Here is a 16,636-nt window from a genome sequence, read left to right on the forward strand (position 1 = left end):
CACAATATTATGCCTACATACAGTGGTACCTCGGGTTACATACGCTTCAGGTTACAGACTCCGCTAACCCAGAAATAGTACCTCAGGTTAAGAACTTTGCTTCAGGATGAGAACAGAAATCGTGCAGCGGCAGAGCAGCAGCAGCAGCGGGAGGCCCCATTAGCTAAAGTGGTGCTTCAGGTTAAGAACAGTCCTCCAGAATGAATTAAGTTCTTAACCCAAGGTACCACTGCAGTTTTTACTGCTGCCACTGCTGTGAACCAAGACGTAAATCTTACTTCTAAACTTACTTTACAAATTGTTGTCCGATTCTTTTTTAAGCAGGGTAAGAAGAGGGCAGCCAGTTTACTTCATAGTTGAGATTGCTCAAAACAAGTTTTACAGCCTAATTTCTATGCTTTTAATTTTGTTTCAAACTGTTCAACCCACATATGTGGGTGCCGGGAGGGATAAACTGCAATTAATATATCCTCTCCTACCCAATGAATATATTCCCTCCTACCCATTAAAACTCATCTCACTCTTTTAGTGTGGATACCCACGTTGCTACCTCATATGGAGATGCTCTGGGTGGGTGACTGTATTCCTGGAGGGATGCTTCACAGGCTATCTAACTATATGGTTGTCTGTGGGGAGGAGGGCAGTCATCCTGTGTGCCTTGACAACAAGTGAGGGTGTTTATATGGTTAGTCAATCAATTAGTCCTTCTGATTTGCCATAAATACAAAGTTATCTTTTGTGAGCTGCTCTGAGTGCAACTTTCTTAATAACAAATATGAAATAAAATGTATAAATATGCATGTAGATAGACAGGATAAAACAAATTTTGTGTTTATTATATGGAGGTTCCTGGTTCCCAACAGAGTCTTTTTCAATTAGGCGTTCAAGCCTGAAAGTATTTCCCTATGGCTCTATTGACATAATTCATGCTCCCAAATTTCTCAGTAATTAATCCCTTTTTAAAAGAACAACTGACCTGATTTACTTAGTTTTGGACAGTGGGCACGTGTCTGTAACATGTTAAAAGATTGCTTGGGAAGCAAAAACATTTTTGTGTGCCTATGAACAACAGTTATGTGCTGGTGAAGTATCAGAATAACCAGTGAAGCAGGGGTATGAAATGTAGTGGTTAACTGACATGCATTTATCCATTGTATTGTCTGACCAGCATCTAGTGATGAGGCAGGAGCTGAGCAAGAGGACATTGAAGGAAGCTGAACCAAGAAGCGCAGTAGAATCAGTTATCCCAGCAAGAGTTCAAGAGCAACTGAGAGTCTTATATTCTCTTGCCAGCCTCTCCTTTTCCTCTGACTTCTCCCTCCTGGCAAAAAAAAGCCTCTCCTATGACAACCCTGAGTTTGTCACCACTACTGCCTTGAAGTCCAGGAGGCAAATGGGGAAAATTATACACATACAGACACAACCTGAGCTTCTTTACAGGAAGAAGCTTTGAAATGATGGAACTGTTACCTTTCCTGGACAAAATAAATCCTCTATGGAGCCCTTTTCTGGGCTTCCTTCAGAAAACAAAACATATTTTTTTGACCATCCTTATCAGAGGAATTATGTGAGTGAGAAACAGAGGAGCAAGAGAAGAAGAGAGTGTTTTGACACTTTCATAATCTTGTTTACACTGTCAAAGGGCACCCAAAGCCTAGTAATGTGTGAAATTCCCTTCACAACTATGTCACATCAAAATTTTGATTTCCCGCAATACCCTCAGCAAGGATCCTACAAATTTGCTTTGACATTATAAACATGCCCATATCAGGCCGCAGATGATTAGAGACTGAATCCAAATAGAGCAACCTTGACAGTAACTTCCTTCAATAGTGTTGGTCTATGTGCCAGAAAGTGGCTTAGTCATGCTGGCCAGATGACCTGGAAGCTGTATGCTGGCTCCCTCGGCCAATATAGCGAGATGAGCGCCGCAACCCCAGAGTTGTCCGCAATTGGACCTAACAGTCAGGGGTCCCTTTACCTTTACCTTTGTGTTTTTGATAATTATCCACAGTCAAGAGAAGGAGCACACAGATGGATGCAAACCCTGAGCAGTGTGAAATAACAAAAATGTTATTTTTAATCAAATGAAATTATAGAGATCAATATGTCAGATTATCACTTTTGCCTCACATCTTTGTTAAGCACATGTAGCAAGCTATAATGCAGAAAGTGTTCCACAAAATAATAAATAAAATATACTGGTAATCATTATAATATAGCTCACCACCTTGGGATGGGAAGTAAAGAGATTCTCAAGAAAAAATCTTTACCTTTTGTGCATTCAGTGCATATTTTTGAACTAAGACATGTAATGGTTTGATCTTGCCCCCCACCCAGTCCTCTTTCTTGTTATATGGGCTATCTGTACAAAGAATAAACATTATGTCTTCCTCATCAAAAGTTACACTGCTCGAGTGCCCATTAGTTATCTATAAGGCGCTTACAAACATAAGGTTTTTACTGTAGCTGCAGAAATCTGAGCTTATCCTGGAAAAGCATGGATTAGCTGAGATCACAGCCTTTTCATATAGCACAGCTTTAAAAGAACAATTTGATTTTTGGAATCAAAATAAAAGAGAAAGAAAGAGAAATAAGAATACAGTGTCTTTTGAGTTATATCTGATTTGTTCCCTTCCTGCTACCTTTTTCTTCTGAACTAATTCTGTTAACTGCAATGGCATTTCATTGATCAATGAAATAATAAGCTCCCTTTCTTCTCAACTCCAGGGAGTGATCTACCTAGATCTTTGGAACAGCTTTGAGATTAGGAGGGAAATATGTGTGCTCTTTTCTACTTCATGCAGGGGGAGAGGGAGGGGAAAAAAATGCAATACAGTTGGATCTAGGATTGAACATTAAGAACCATGATGTCTGCACTGCTTAATATCTTCCAATTAATATACAGATTCATTTGTTTAAATGTAATATTTTTCTACCCTGACTTTCATGACATACTTTCACAAGGTGGCTTACAACGAAAACTTTTCAATATTTAATATTTTTATTGTATTGATCAAACGTAATAAAAGGAACATCAGATTAAACACATTACACGCCACACCAATCTCCACGCAGTGCAAGATTCCAGGCACCTACGCAGGGTTTGTGTTTCCTTTGGAAACAATATATAGGATGGTGGCAATAAGAGCAGTCAAAAGACTTAGCATAATAAAAAGTATTTAGAGAAAGACCACAAGAGAGGAGCCCAGACAGTGCTCCTTTGAAGAGGGCAGGATTCCAAAAGTGTGCGAATACCACTGAAAATGTACACGCCACCTTCTAGATACCCCCCCCTGTGTGTGTGTGTGTGTGTGTGTGTGTGTGTGAGAGAGAGAGAGAGAGAGAGAGAGAGAGAGAGAGAGAGAGAGAAGTGGGAATAGCACTAACTGAGAAGATTAGTTTATTCTGAGATCTAATGAAATGTTATCACATCAGATAAATAACCTATTTACTAACTGGTCATCCATAAAATATATCAAGCAACAAGAGAGGAGGTTGGGAGAGGTAGGTATTAGTTATTTGCTTCTTCAGCACAGCCCCCTAGTAGCACATCATTATTTAGCACCAATACAAAATGAGTACATGTTTTCCTTCTCCTCTGAGGATAGCTAAGAGGCACCCAATTGCTAAGTGGACTTGAATGAGATATGCAGAGCCATTCTAATGAGGACCTGGGGAGCACAGAGCAGCAGATTCTCTGTTCTATCCAAAGCTTTCCCCCTTATTTGCACCATGCCAGGTCCAGACTCGTAGCTGAGGGGCCAGAGGACTGGTCTCCTTGGAAGATACACTGAGTTTTATATTAAAAGTTGCTAGCATCCTTTCTCCTGGCTTGTTGGCAGGAGGATCATCAGCAGTAGCTTACTGCCCACTTACCAGTGGCATGATCATAGAATTGTAGAGTTGGAAGGGAATCCCAAGGTCAGCTAGGAGGCTAGCAGCGAGACAGTGCTGCCCCACCCACCACTAGGGGTTAGGATTGCTCCCTAAGTAAATCATTACTGCCTAATTTTTTTTATGGTAAATGCCATAGCTGGAGGAAGCAGTTTGAAAATGTTTCAAACATAACCTTTTGTTCTGTATATGGAAAGCAACTATGTTCATTTCATGAACAAATCAGTATCTTTGACCATGCTCAGTTGGTACACAATTACTGTGGTTGTCATTGTATGATACAGCTATGTAGAAGATGTAAGGCACAGATTAAATATCGCTTGGTTAGGACCAAGCAAAGATTAAAAGCTATAAAGCGCATTGAGAACATCTGATAAAGACACTATGGTGAATTGTGTTGGAATATGTTCAGGCGGTTGTTGCCATCCAAGCAGAACTGTTCTCTGATGCTTTTGCATAAGGGACCATTTACACTTGACCGAGTCTGTCGCTATGTGACAAGCAGACACAGCCATTCATGGGAAGATGAAGAAGAAATGACAGTATGTGTGATGCTGCTATAGAACAAAATATTTCCATACTGAGCTTTTAAGCTGAAACAGTTTCTTGCGATTTTCAGGCCAGCAACAAGGTCAGGTTGCAGATAATGTTAGCACCAAACACTTTCCATTTTGGTATAACAAAACTTCAGCATTTGACAGAGGGAAGCAGCTACCTTTGCCTGACGTTGTGCGATGTTCTCTTGGCTAAGATCCAAAGACCTCTTAAGGCTCTCCTGAGGCTTTTGGCTTAAATCAGTAGACCCTTCCTGCCAGATCAGTGCTTTTACAACTCTCTTCAGTCTTCTGTCATGTGGCTGTTCAAGTCTAAAGCACTAATGGGTGAATGAAACAAGAACTATCTAAGCATTTTACACTGAAGAGGCTTGTTCTACACTTTATCACCTCCTTTGGGAAAACTGCAGTTGTATTGGTGGTAGTAGCATTCCTTCTATTTTTACCCATGATGCACTCCGATAGGAAACTTTCCATCAGCACATACATGTGGAACTGCACTCATTTTTAATTTCTTTACAAGACTGTGTTCTAAATGATGTCTCTTGGCTGCCGTAGAGACATTAAAAGTAAGGGGTCTGGGTTTTGAAACTTTCCTGGCAATTATCAATCTGGAACATTACTGCTTCTTAGTCCACCAAGGGCTGTTTGAATTGAGAAATGCTCTATTCATGCCATCATTAGTGAATACTAAAATTCCAATGTACTGCATTGTCTGCACCCACTCCTAACTCAAGAGAGCAAGCTTATTTGCTAGTTAAAATGGCAGCATTGCTTTATGAAAGTTGGTTTTTAATCTTTTTTTTAAGGGGGAAATGTTTTTTCCCCAAAAGCCTACACTTCCTTGCCAGCTACTGAAAAATATTTCCTGTGTGAAATAAGATAGATATTATTATTTTAAATAAGACCATAGCCCTATTCATGCATTTCAATTACTTCCTGAATGATCTAATGCAGTTCTCTGCTTTTATAAAAAATATATAACAAAGTCTTACTTGTTTTATGTGCATTTTAATAGAACACCAGAAGTCGTGCCTTTTACCAGTTTGGGCTTCAATCTACCCATGTCTACTCAGAACATCAATCAACAGGGTTTATTCCAAAGCTAAGTGGGGGTAGGGGTTTGCAGACTTAGATTGGTACACCAGCTGGTATACCCTAATTAAAGTGTTACACTTGTTGCTAGTGCATTTCCAGACTCATTTTAAATGCTGGTTTAGACCTTTAAAGCCGTAAATGGTTTGCAGCCAGGTTACTTGCTTGCATCCATATGAACCTGCCCATGTTTTAAGACCGGCCCACTTTTAAGATCAGTTAAACTAGTGGACACTAAGGACAGGGCCTTCTCAGCAGCGGTCCCTAACTTTTAAGATGTGAAGATATAAAAAAACCCACCTGTTTCTCTCACCTCATGCGAGAGGTGGCTGGGCTGGATATGCTGTTTTGTTGTTTTATTGATGCAACTTTGGGAATGGTTTTATCTTGGCTGAATTATATTTAGTATATACAATGTTATACTATAGGAATGTATTTTTATGGTCATATTGCTTTTCACCATCATGTGTTCCGGGAAAAGAAGTATTTAAATATTTAAAACTTAACTAACAAATGGAAATGTGCTTTTAATTACAATTTTTCATGCAGATTTTTTTTAATAAATAAAAAAAGATTAAAGTGGAAATGGGATGGAACAGACTTCCGAGTGAACACACATGAAAGCGACGTGAACCAGAAATGGACTGATTAGCCCATCTGTACTTCTAAGAGCTGTGCAGCTGATGAGAACAGAGAACCACCACAATAAAGTGGCATTTTAAAGTGGCTGCAATGTATTTCATTCTTCTCTTTGCTCCCCACCATCTGCATTTTACTTTTACTTTATATTTTGTCAGAACTTTAAATAGCCTTCAGTGGGCAACTCGTGTTGTTGGATGTTAGATTAAATACCTTCATAGTATATAAAGATGTAGAGCTAATGGTCAGCAAATCTGGGGAAAGAAAGAAGGTTGCAATTAAAATAATCAGGAAATGAAAATAATGTGAATGCCACCAGAAGCATGAGTGTTAGGACCCAGTGACTACTGTGAGATATTTTAGTGTGATAGAGAAACAAATTGATTCATTTGCAAAATTTATGCTAAACCTCCTTTCTCGGCTACTACTTAGTTAAATCCTGCTTCCAACTGGATAGCATCTTTTACAGGTAACTTAACTTAATGGTTGGTTTTTTTAAAAAGTCAAACCCTCTTTGTAACCTTCATTTCTTCCTAAAGATAAATAAGCAAAACTTACTGTAAGCTAATAACTACCATTAAGCCCAAAGAAGTACAGGGAAGGAGGAACCTGCACTTCCCAGAAACTAATTAACAAGTTAAGTCAAGCAAGCAAGCCATAACGTTAGCTTCACTTAGTGTTATGCATTTTCATAAAGGACATGACCCCTGCTGGGATCTACTCACCCCAGCTGGTAGGGAAATTGATTTTTTCCTCCTTTATGCTAATTAACAGCAAGACTGGAGATGAGCGGTTGCCCCATCCAAGATTTTAGCAAGAGAAATCTGGATGACTCAAGCAGTTTGATGTGCTGTAGCTACAGGGGAAGATAATCAAACTTCCAAACCATCAGCCATTCTGGCATGTGTGAAAAAATTCTTTCTCACCTGGCCCATTTTAAGGAATGTGCTGCTATTGTTGCCCTAATCTCCAAATATAATGCAGTGGGAATGGCTGTACTGCCAGAGAAAGGGATGGTGGGAAGCCATTTTGATCTCTTAAAATGCTATATAAATGGGTATATAGACTGAAATGGCAGAACAGTGCTATGGGGAATGAAGTAATTAGGCACCTTTTAATTTCTTTTAAAGGACGACTGACCACTTGGGTATGATTAAAGTAGAGAAGCACTCAGTTTCAAAAGAACTGTGAACAACCACACTGTAATTTCACAGACATGAAGACGGGTGAAGTGCGTCAGTCCTCATCAGTGATATAAGGGGCAATATTCAACAGGTGACTTGTCATTCCGAGTTGGAGAACAAATAACATTTTAGCAACAAAGACTCTGCTTGGGACGGTATGATTCCTCCCCCACCCCAGTTTTTATGTGCATGTTCAAGAAGGAAAATGGAGGAAAAACATTCATAACCCACATGACACCAAAGAACTGCAAGTGTCAGGTCGTTGCTCCAAAAAGAAACCATCTATGCAGTCTTTGCTAAACCTATTGAAAATGTTAAAGCCATTATGGCAAGAGTATAATTTGCTAGAGTCTTCTTGGGCCTTTCAACCATCCCAGCACAGGGACCATCTCCTGCCCTGTCTTTAATTAGGTATATAAACCAATGTACCTGTTAAAAGCAAAGCCCTGTTGTTTCAGCTGGTAGAGTTCTAATTGGTCCCCAATAGTATTAAACTGAATTACATCTAAATCCTGTATTGTGGACCAGGCAGTGTGCAACCTAATGAACCTGAATTCAGCATGTGCATGCCTTACTTTCCATCAAATGTGTAATATCTGCACCAGAAATCTGTATTAATAGAAAAAAGAATATGAACTTTACAACCAAGGACCATTTGTTCTCCTATATTTTTGACCTCACAAAGACAAGTTTGATGTTGTCAGAGGCTCAGGAGCAGAAGAGCAGGGGAGAGAGCAAATAGAGAGCGGAGGAGAGGAATCAGAGGGGAGCGTAGGGGAATATGACAGTGACCCGAGAGATTCCATGAGCTTCTCCAGCGAATCAGAAGATTCCCAGAAGGGGGCGCCTATGGTAAGGGCGAGGGGGGTCCCAGGGGGGACGCTCCATAAACAAGGGACCAGAGGGGACTCCCAAGGGAGCAGCGGAGGATCAGGACCAGTTCCCCCACCAGAGCACAGTGTGGGGGGAAGAGTCACATGAGTCAGGACCAGCTTCTCCTCCAGCGGGGAGAGAAGATGAGTCAGGGGTAACCACGCCCCCATCGGGAAGTGGGGAAACGGAGGGAAGGCCAGGTCCAGCTAGCCTCCCCGAAAGAGGGAGCAGTGACACAAGTGTAACGGTCAGAAGGAAAGTGGGAGGCTGCGCGCGCGTGCCAAGTTCAAATGTGGAGGAGCGCGGGACAGCAGAAAACCCGGATTGGGAGCCAGGTCCTAAAGCCCGACGGAGGGAGGGGGAAGAGTCAGGGGACTCAGCGTCAGAGGAGTCTAGGAGGGCTGAGACTCCGACTAGCAGGAGGGCCCAGAGAAGGAAGGAACAGAGGAAGAGGTGGAGTAAGGCTAGAATCTTAAACTGGTGTCAGGGGGGAGGAGATTCAGATGGAACTTCGACGGTCTAAGGTATAGACGTAGCGTTGCGCGCTGCGCGTCTGGAAATGAAACTGAACTTCAATAAAGACTTTTTTACTTGAGGAAGAAGCAGCGTTGGTCTTGTGTGAGCTGGGACCTTGGGCAGCGCTGACAGATGTAATTATCAAACCCCAGAAACACATCATCCAATTGTATTTGAGAGACAAAAGCAAAAAAAAACCAGTTACCGTGGTACCTCAGTTCTTGAATGCCTCCATTGTTGTACGTTTCAGTTCTCAAATGTCAAAAACCCAGAAGTAAATGCTTCCATTTTCAGACATTTTTCAGAACCTGAACATGCGATTTAGCTTCCGCCAAGTGCAAGAAGCTCTTGCAACCAATGGGAAGCCGCACCTCGGTTTTTGAACGTTTCGGAAGCTGAACAGGCTTCCAGAATGGATTCTGTTCGAGAACCGAAGTACCGCTGTATAAACATAGCCGCCAGAATTAACAGTAACTATTGTCTGTAGCTATGTAGATGCAATGCATTGGTAGAAGCTTAATTTAAATATAAAACTACTCACTCTACCTCAAGGAAATAAATGTAGTAGCTTATGAATATTATAAGGCATAAAGTATGGTTCACAAGCCATTCCAGGGCTATGATTTCACTCCATCCACAAGCTCTTAACAACTTGAACAACTTCAATGAAAACTTTTATGATAGTCCTATGGAGCACACATGTTTTGCAATGAGTGGCTTCTCCTGCCTTTGGCTTGCTAAGTCACTGTGAATTTGTATTCTCTGTAAGGAATTGGGCAGCTGTCAAACATATTCAAGCTGTCAAACATATTCAAGAAGTACTGTTTATATAGGAGTCACTTGTGCAATTTGAGACACATGGAATACAAGTCTATGCATGTTTGCTCATCATTTTGTTCAGTGGAGCTTATGTTGTAGTAGGACTGCAGTCTTAGAGCCCCATTACACCTTCAAATTGCATTTATTGGATTTGTTGATGTGGGGGGGGGGTCAGGATTGTGCCTGTTCAGTAGAAATGTAAATGGAGATGTATACATACATGGTAGGACCTGTACAAATGATTATGGACCATCTTGTGCAGGGTCCCAGTCAAGTGAAAGAACCTACTTATGTACAGTTGTACATGTGAAGACTGCAATTTGTAACTACTGCTTAGCATAATGAAAATCTGGGGTGTGAAGCTAGCTGATTCACATACCCCATTAGTGAATGTAGTTTGAAGGTATGGCTAGGGCTAAGGAATGGGTAGCCAATGTGGTGCCTTCCAGATTTTGTGGGAATACATCTCCCATCATCCCTGACCACCGTCTGGTGCTGGTGAGAGTCTAACAACATCTGGAGGACACCATGTTGGCTACCCCTGAGCTAATTAAATTAATTTATGTTATAGTTGACAAAACTGAATAGCTCAGAGTGGTCTTGTAGTAGCATTATCATGAAATCCAAACTTAGTTTCTGTATGCACTACACTTCTTTCTGGCAGCATTATCATCCAAACCCTGTCCCTGTTATGTGGTATGGAATAACACTTGCCCACAGCTCCTCCATGCAGCTTACACCAACTATTGTACCTTCCAATAAGCATAGAGGCTTAGGAGAAGCATCTGGTATACAGCACCTATGGTCTTCTCCACAACTTCCACAGTTGATGGGAAACTTGGAGGCTCTCTGTGTACTACTTTCTCCTACTTTCTACTGCATGCCTTTCCTTACACTACCCTTGAAAACAATTTGCAACATGTATTCCCAGCTCCTACTGGCTTCCCCCATCCCTCATTAATATGGTGCAGGATCCCCTAACTACTGAGGTTGACACAATCCCCAACCTTTCAAGCAACCACAAAAGTCACCATTTTCACCTTGTTGGTTTCCTAAAGCCAACTCAATTAAAAAGCTCTTGTAACGTGACAAAAAAGTTGAGACCCGAACCTAAGCAAGAATCCAAGAAAAGGAAGTTCTCTTGCTGTCTGTGCGTAGATGGAATCATCAAAAGGGCAGCCTAAGAGATGGCAATGCAACATGTAGATAAGATAAACTGTAGGGCACATAGAGCACGGAGCACCTGTAGCCCAAAGCCACCAGCTTTAATTGTGAGTGGCATGGAACAGGAATCCATCCCATGCAGACCCTGCAGCACTGATGTCTTCTGCTCTCTTCTGGAACAGATAATAAGCTTAACAGCTGTTCTAACAGTAGTGGTTTGCATCTCTGACGAGCCTGTCAAATTTGAAAAACCCCAGTGAGCTCAAAAGACAAAGCACAGACTCCTGCCCAAAAAGAATAATGCAAAAACAAATACTAGCTACCTTGCCAGAAACAGTTGGGCTAAAGAAATGTTGCACTAGTCCTGTTGGGATGGATCCCTCAAGATGGAAAATGAGGGGCATTAGTAATGTTATTAATACGGAGCATTCTGCGTGATTCTGAACATAGAAACTCGGGCAATTAGAAGCTATGATTTACTGTACTTTTCGTTCATAAATCAAGCACACATAGAAGATGATTATAGTGCTCTACGTGACATGCCTTTAATGATTTAGATTGGATCCTGCTGAGAAGGATTTAATTTAAGGCACTTGTAGCCCTGGGATCAAATTATTTGTAACAGTTGATTGAAGCTTATGCTTCCCCCTACAGCTTAACATTTAGCCAGAGATTATCCTTGTAGTAGATTCCATTTGACTCATGCAGAGCTTCAGCCATTATTTTCTCAAATAGTTCAATCTCAAGCGGTATTATCTATCTCTTATCAGCATTATTGTAAGATACCTATTACTTTTAAATCACCTGTCAGAGTAAATAAAACTTAATGGATAATACAGTACACTTATTGTCCCTTCCCCAATCATTTAGCATAAGATTTCCAAGTATTTAGAAAATCACTTTCTTTTATAAAAAGAATGGAAAATGAATGCCACACATTTCTTTGGAAGTGCACTTCAACTAAACTAAGTGGGACTTCTGAGTAAACATGCATAGGATTGCACTTTTAGCTCTTAAGAGCTTGTTAGGAAATGCTGAAGCAACTGAAACGGTTTTTCAAACATTTCAAAGATAGTTAAAAAATCATGATGACAATCCATATTTTTGGATAGATACAAGAGTGGATGCCATACCTTAGAATCAATCCATATCATGACACCAACTGTACCATGCCTTCCTCTTCTGCACACATTGAACAAAAAAACACATCTAAGAGATGTGGCTTGATTTTTGCTCCCACACTCTTGTTGTGCAAGGAAAACAGCAGCTCGACAGGTCAAATAGGAAGTTTTCTTATGCTGAATCAGACCATTTAAGCTACACTCACTTACAGTGGCTAGCCAGGGTTTCAGACAGGGGTATTCCCAGCTCTACCTAGAGATCCCAGGGATTGAACCTGTAACATTCTGCATGCAAAGCAGGTGCTCTGCAACTGAGGGAAAGCCCTATTTGTAGATAAAGCTGGCTAATTCATTCAAACAAACCAGGCTATTGTCTAGAAAGGTGTCTGTCAATTAGGTCAGAAGCTTTAGCTTGCCTCTGAATACCACTTATTGAGAACCACACGTCCAGGTATCTGCTTGGCCCCTGTGAGAACTGGATGCTGGACTAAATGGGCCTTTGGCCTCTTCTAATGTTCACTTGCACTGCTTCTTATTTGGCTGGCACCACATGCAAACTGAGGTGATTCTTCCAGGAATTCTCTGTGACATTGTAGAGATTTTAGTCAGCTCATGTGGAGATAGCCTCTCCAACTAGACTTAAGTTTTCAGAACCCATGAGCTAGCCTTCTGTACAAAAGGCTGGGCACAATATGATGAATATTGGGTTGGATCCAGACTACATTAGTTGAACTTGTGTTCCACTGAAATTGAACAGGATGAGTTGATCAAAATTTGACTTCAGTAGGAACAAGTTCAAGAACAAGTTGTCTGGATTCCATTGAATGCATAGCATTCTACTATTTACCCATAGCGCCAGGGGACCAATTGATGAAATACAAAAGCAGCTACCTGTAGAAAATAATGATCCAATCTCCATTATATTCGCATGCATCATACTCAAAATGAAAATCAGATTAAACATTAGTGCTTTTGCTTCATATATGAATTCAGCAGAGTGGCACTCCTAATCACATATAACATTTAAACAAAGTTAATAGTTTTCTCTTTTGCTGAAAATAGGGGGGGGGGACAACACCACAATGGATTGAGCAAAATCTGTATAGAAACAAATCTGCTTAATTAAGAGCTTTCTGGTGTATGCTGCCTGTCAAGGAAACTAACATTTTGCATAGCAACTTGGAGTCATGTGCTACAACCCACAGATTATGTTTTTCTCAACACTGATGGACATGACACAGCAGCCCTATGGCTGAGCTCATAGCAATAGGAAGTCCTTAACATGGAACAGATTATTATAGATTACCGCAGCTGGCTGATGCAATTTATAACCGTATCCAAAATAGGCAGCGGCAAAGTACAATGTTCTCCTAAAAAACATTAAAATAGTTCAAAAAGCTGGTGGAAAAACCCATCACAGCATGCTACTAAAAGGTGGGGAAAGGACTGCATGCGAAATCAGAGCATAGGAGTCTCCAGGAAGGCGTGAGAAGGAAGTGATCACTGAGGACGTGGTAGAACCCACATCCCTCCTTCATCTTCTCTAGCTGGCCCTCTGTACACACACACACACACACACACACACACACACACACACACACACACAAAATTATTTCTGCTGGATCAATCCAGAGTATTTGGTCTGATCCAACAAAGCTCTTCATACTGATACCTTCCATATACTCAGTTTCACTAACCTTGGGATGGATCATGTTCCTAATTATACAAAGCCAGACTTTCCCATATCTTGGCACTTTTGCTCAAAGCTGTGATCTACAAGCCACTTATTGTGGAATACAGTGGTACCTCGAATTAAGTACTTAATTCGTTCCAGAGGTCCGTTCTTAACCTGAAACTGTTCTTAACCTGAAGCACCACTTTAGCTAATGGGGCCTCCTGCTGCCACCACGCCGCCAGAGCCTGATTTCTGTTCTTATCCTGAAGCAAAGTTCTTAACCTGAAGCACTATTTCTGGGTTAGCGGAGTGTGTAACCGGAAGCGTATGTAACCTGAAGCGTATGTAACCCGAGGTACCACTGTAGTCCCATAGCAATTAATGGAGGTGCTCTATAAAAGGAGTATTTCAAATGCAGCTTCCCTTTACAAACCAAGACAACTGACTACTTCAGATGCTTCAGTACGAAGCTTTCACACATGTATACAGTATAACACAACTCATAGTCATGTTCATAAACCTTAGCATTTTAAATATTTTTCAAATCTCTAGGCCATATTTAATTGGAGTCCTGATTACTCCTGAAGAATCCTGATCATATTACCAGCTGGTTAGCATGTTAGGTATAAGTAGCCCATATAAGCAGTATCAACGGTTGTGAATGTAGAACCCGGAAATTGTACTTATTCCAGACGAGTTAACATCAAGTACATGGGGAACATCTTGTTTGTGTAGCATAAATTCCAGGGATGACAGTGACTAAACACCATGTGAAAAGTTACAGATATCGTCTTCTCTCCCCTCTGCAGAAACTTGCTTGCTTGAATGGGAAGATTCTTTACAACTTCTCCTTTCCAGTTACTGCTGCCAGTACTCAGAGTAGTAGTGCTGACTGCAGTGTTAACCCAAGTAGTTGCTTATAGCAGCAATGATTTTATAGATGCCTATGAAGAAGTGTGTGGTCTGCGAGATGTGCCTCAAAGTCCTATGTGGAAATATAGAGCACACCTCTCATATAGTGGCTGAGTTAATATGCAACAGGAAACTGTTTCATGTACGAGATTCCACCAGTCTTTGGCTTATTCACAGCTCTTTCATGTGCCAGAGCACATGAAACCACAGTTCCCTGTGATTCTGAACTATCAGAGCCATGGCATGTTTATATTATGATTTGTCAATACAAGCCAGGAGCAAACCATGGTTTCTGATCCTGGCTTGCTTTGAAACCACAGTTTAATACGCTGCAGTTCTGAGTTTGTAGGCAAATGGAATTGTATTTAAAAGAAAGAAAGAAAGAAAGAAAGAAAGAAAGAAAGAAAGAAAGAAAGAAAGAAAGAAAGATAAGCAAAGCCTTCCATGAAAGGAAAGGAAAGGAAAAGAGAAGGGTGTGTCCCAACCCAAGGACCAGGTAGGCTCTTTCACATTCTGGAAAATCACATTTTCCTATTATTTCTTTACTGGATCCATGTATTGCAGATGCTGGAGATGACAACATGTCTCAGGCCAGTCCTGCACAGTGCTTAGTGCACTTGCATGCAGTTATAACTATTTTATTCACATTTGTGTCATAATGTTTGCCATGGCACCCTGGAGATGTTTTCATAACTCAAACCTTAATTATACAGATTTCTTTAAAAAAAAAATAAACATCTGAAAATAAGTCTCTCAGATGCACACAAATGAAATCCAAGTTCTTTCGCAGCATCTATGCTTCACTGCAGATTCTTCTATATACATTAAAACCTTTGCCAATATCCTTTCTTGCACTCAAGGGACTGCAGTTGCACTTACATAACTTCATAATTAAACTGTTTACTTAAAATGGGTTGGAAAGCAGTTTGCTATTCACTGTACCTGCTGAACTTGCTTGCCTTTGGAAAACTACCCAATCACTTATTTTAAATGGCTGCCAGAATTAAGTTTAGCTTCCAGCCTCTAATTTTGTGCTCTCAGATAATCCAGGATGCAATTTATGAGAAAAGAATTCAAGCATATTTTATACTACATATGCATTCACTATCTAATTACACGTCATAAGGAATGCTACCTGCTCTAAAATACACCAGAAGCAAATTAGGCCCAAAATGTGCCTGCAGAAATCTGCAGAAGGATTAAATGCTCTCTCAAGAACTGAAAGCTCAAAAGCGCAGTGGCAATTATAAGATTATTCTACAGACCAGGAAACTGGCACTCTTGCAAGAAAATGCTTTAAATCGCATTTTAAAGGGGTTTCTTGGTCTTTATTAGAACCTGCTCTATAGACTCTAACTGCTTAATCCTATGTCAAGAAAGCTTGAGCTAAACTGCAAACAAAGAAACGGTAGAAGCATTTTCCTCACACATGTCAGCACTAGAGCAACACAAGCATCCCCTTCTCAGCCACAGGGCCACCTGCCACCAACTAGCTTATGGGAAGAATTCCATGAAAAAGCTCCAGCTCCGACTCCTGTAGGATTGTCCCATTAGCGCAGGATTTTCTACCACCAGCTGACATGTGGGAAGGAACTGGAGGGAAAAGTATGCAGATAAAGTGGTGTTCCTGCTCAAGCTGATCCTGTTTGGTGTTGTTTATAAGTGCATGGCATTCATTGTATTCATTGCATTTTATTAATATTGTGAGTGACTTTGAGGACTTCAGTCAAAAAGTGACATACAAATATAATAAGTTTTGTTGTTTTTGCTATTACTCTATGTATTTCATGTTTTTATTTCATAAATCACCTGTGATCTTCAAAAGAGAACGAGATATAAATTTAATAAAAGAAAGAAAGAACTGGATAGCTCAGTTGGTGAGAGTGTGGTGCTGATAAGGCCAAGGTTGCAGGTGAAATCCCTGTGTGGGACAGCTGCATATTCCTGCATTGCAGGGGGTTGGACGAGAGTATCCTCCGGGTCCCTTCCAACTCTACAATTCCATGATTCCATAAAACATAGAATCTTGGCTCCCTGCCAACTCATCCCTTTCCCCTTGTGTGTCATATCATTTAGATTCAAAATCCCAGGGCAGAGATTATCTTAATACAGATCTTACAATCCATTCTGGGAGCCTTTTAAACTTAAAAATATGGGTAAAAATGCTTTAAATAAAAACAAATTAAT

At 40.7% G+C, this 16,636-nt stretch overlaps 1 protein-coding gene across 6 annotated transcripts in view; it reads right to left on the reverse strand.

Annotated features, from left to right (window-relative positions):
• GRIK1 (glutamate ionotropic receptor kainate type subunit 1) overlaps positions 1-16,636 on the reverse strand; it is a 254,449-nt gene that overhangs the window by 75,118 nt on the left and 162,695 nt on the right. The window lies entirely within an intron of this gene.

Source organism: Podarcis raffonei, chromosome 4 (assembly GCF_027172205.1).
Source record: "Podarcis raffonei isolate rPodRaf1 chromosome 4, rPodRaf1.pri, whole genome shotgun sequence".
Taxonomy (NCBI): domain Eukaryota; kingdom Metazoa; phylum Chordata; class Lepidosauria; order Squamata; family Lacertidae; genus Podarcis; species Podarcis raffonei.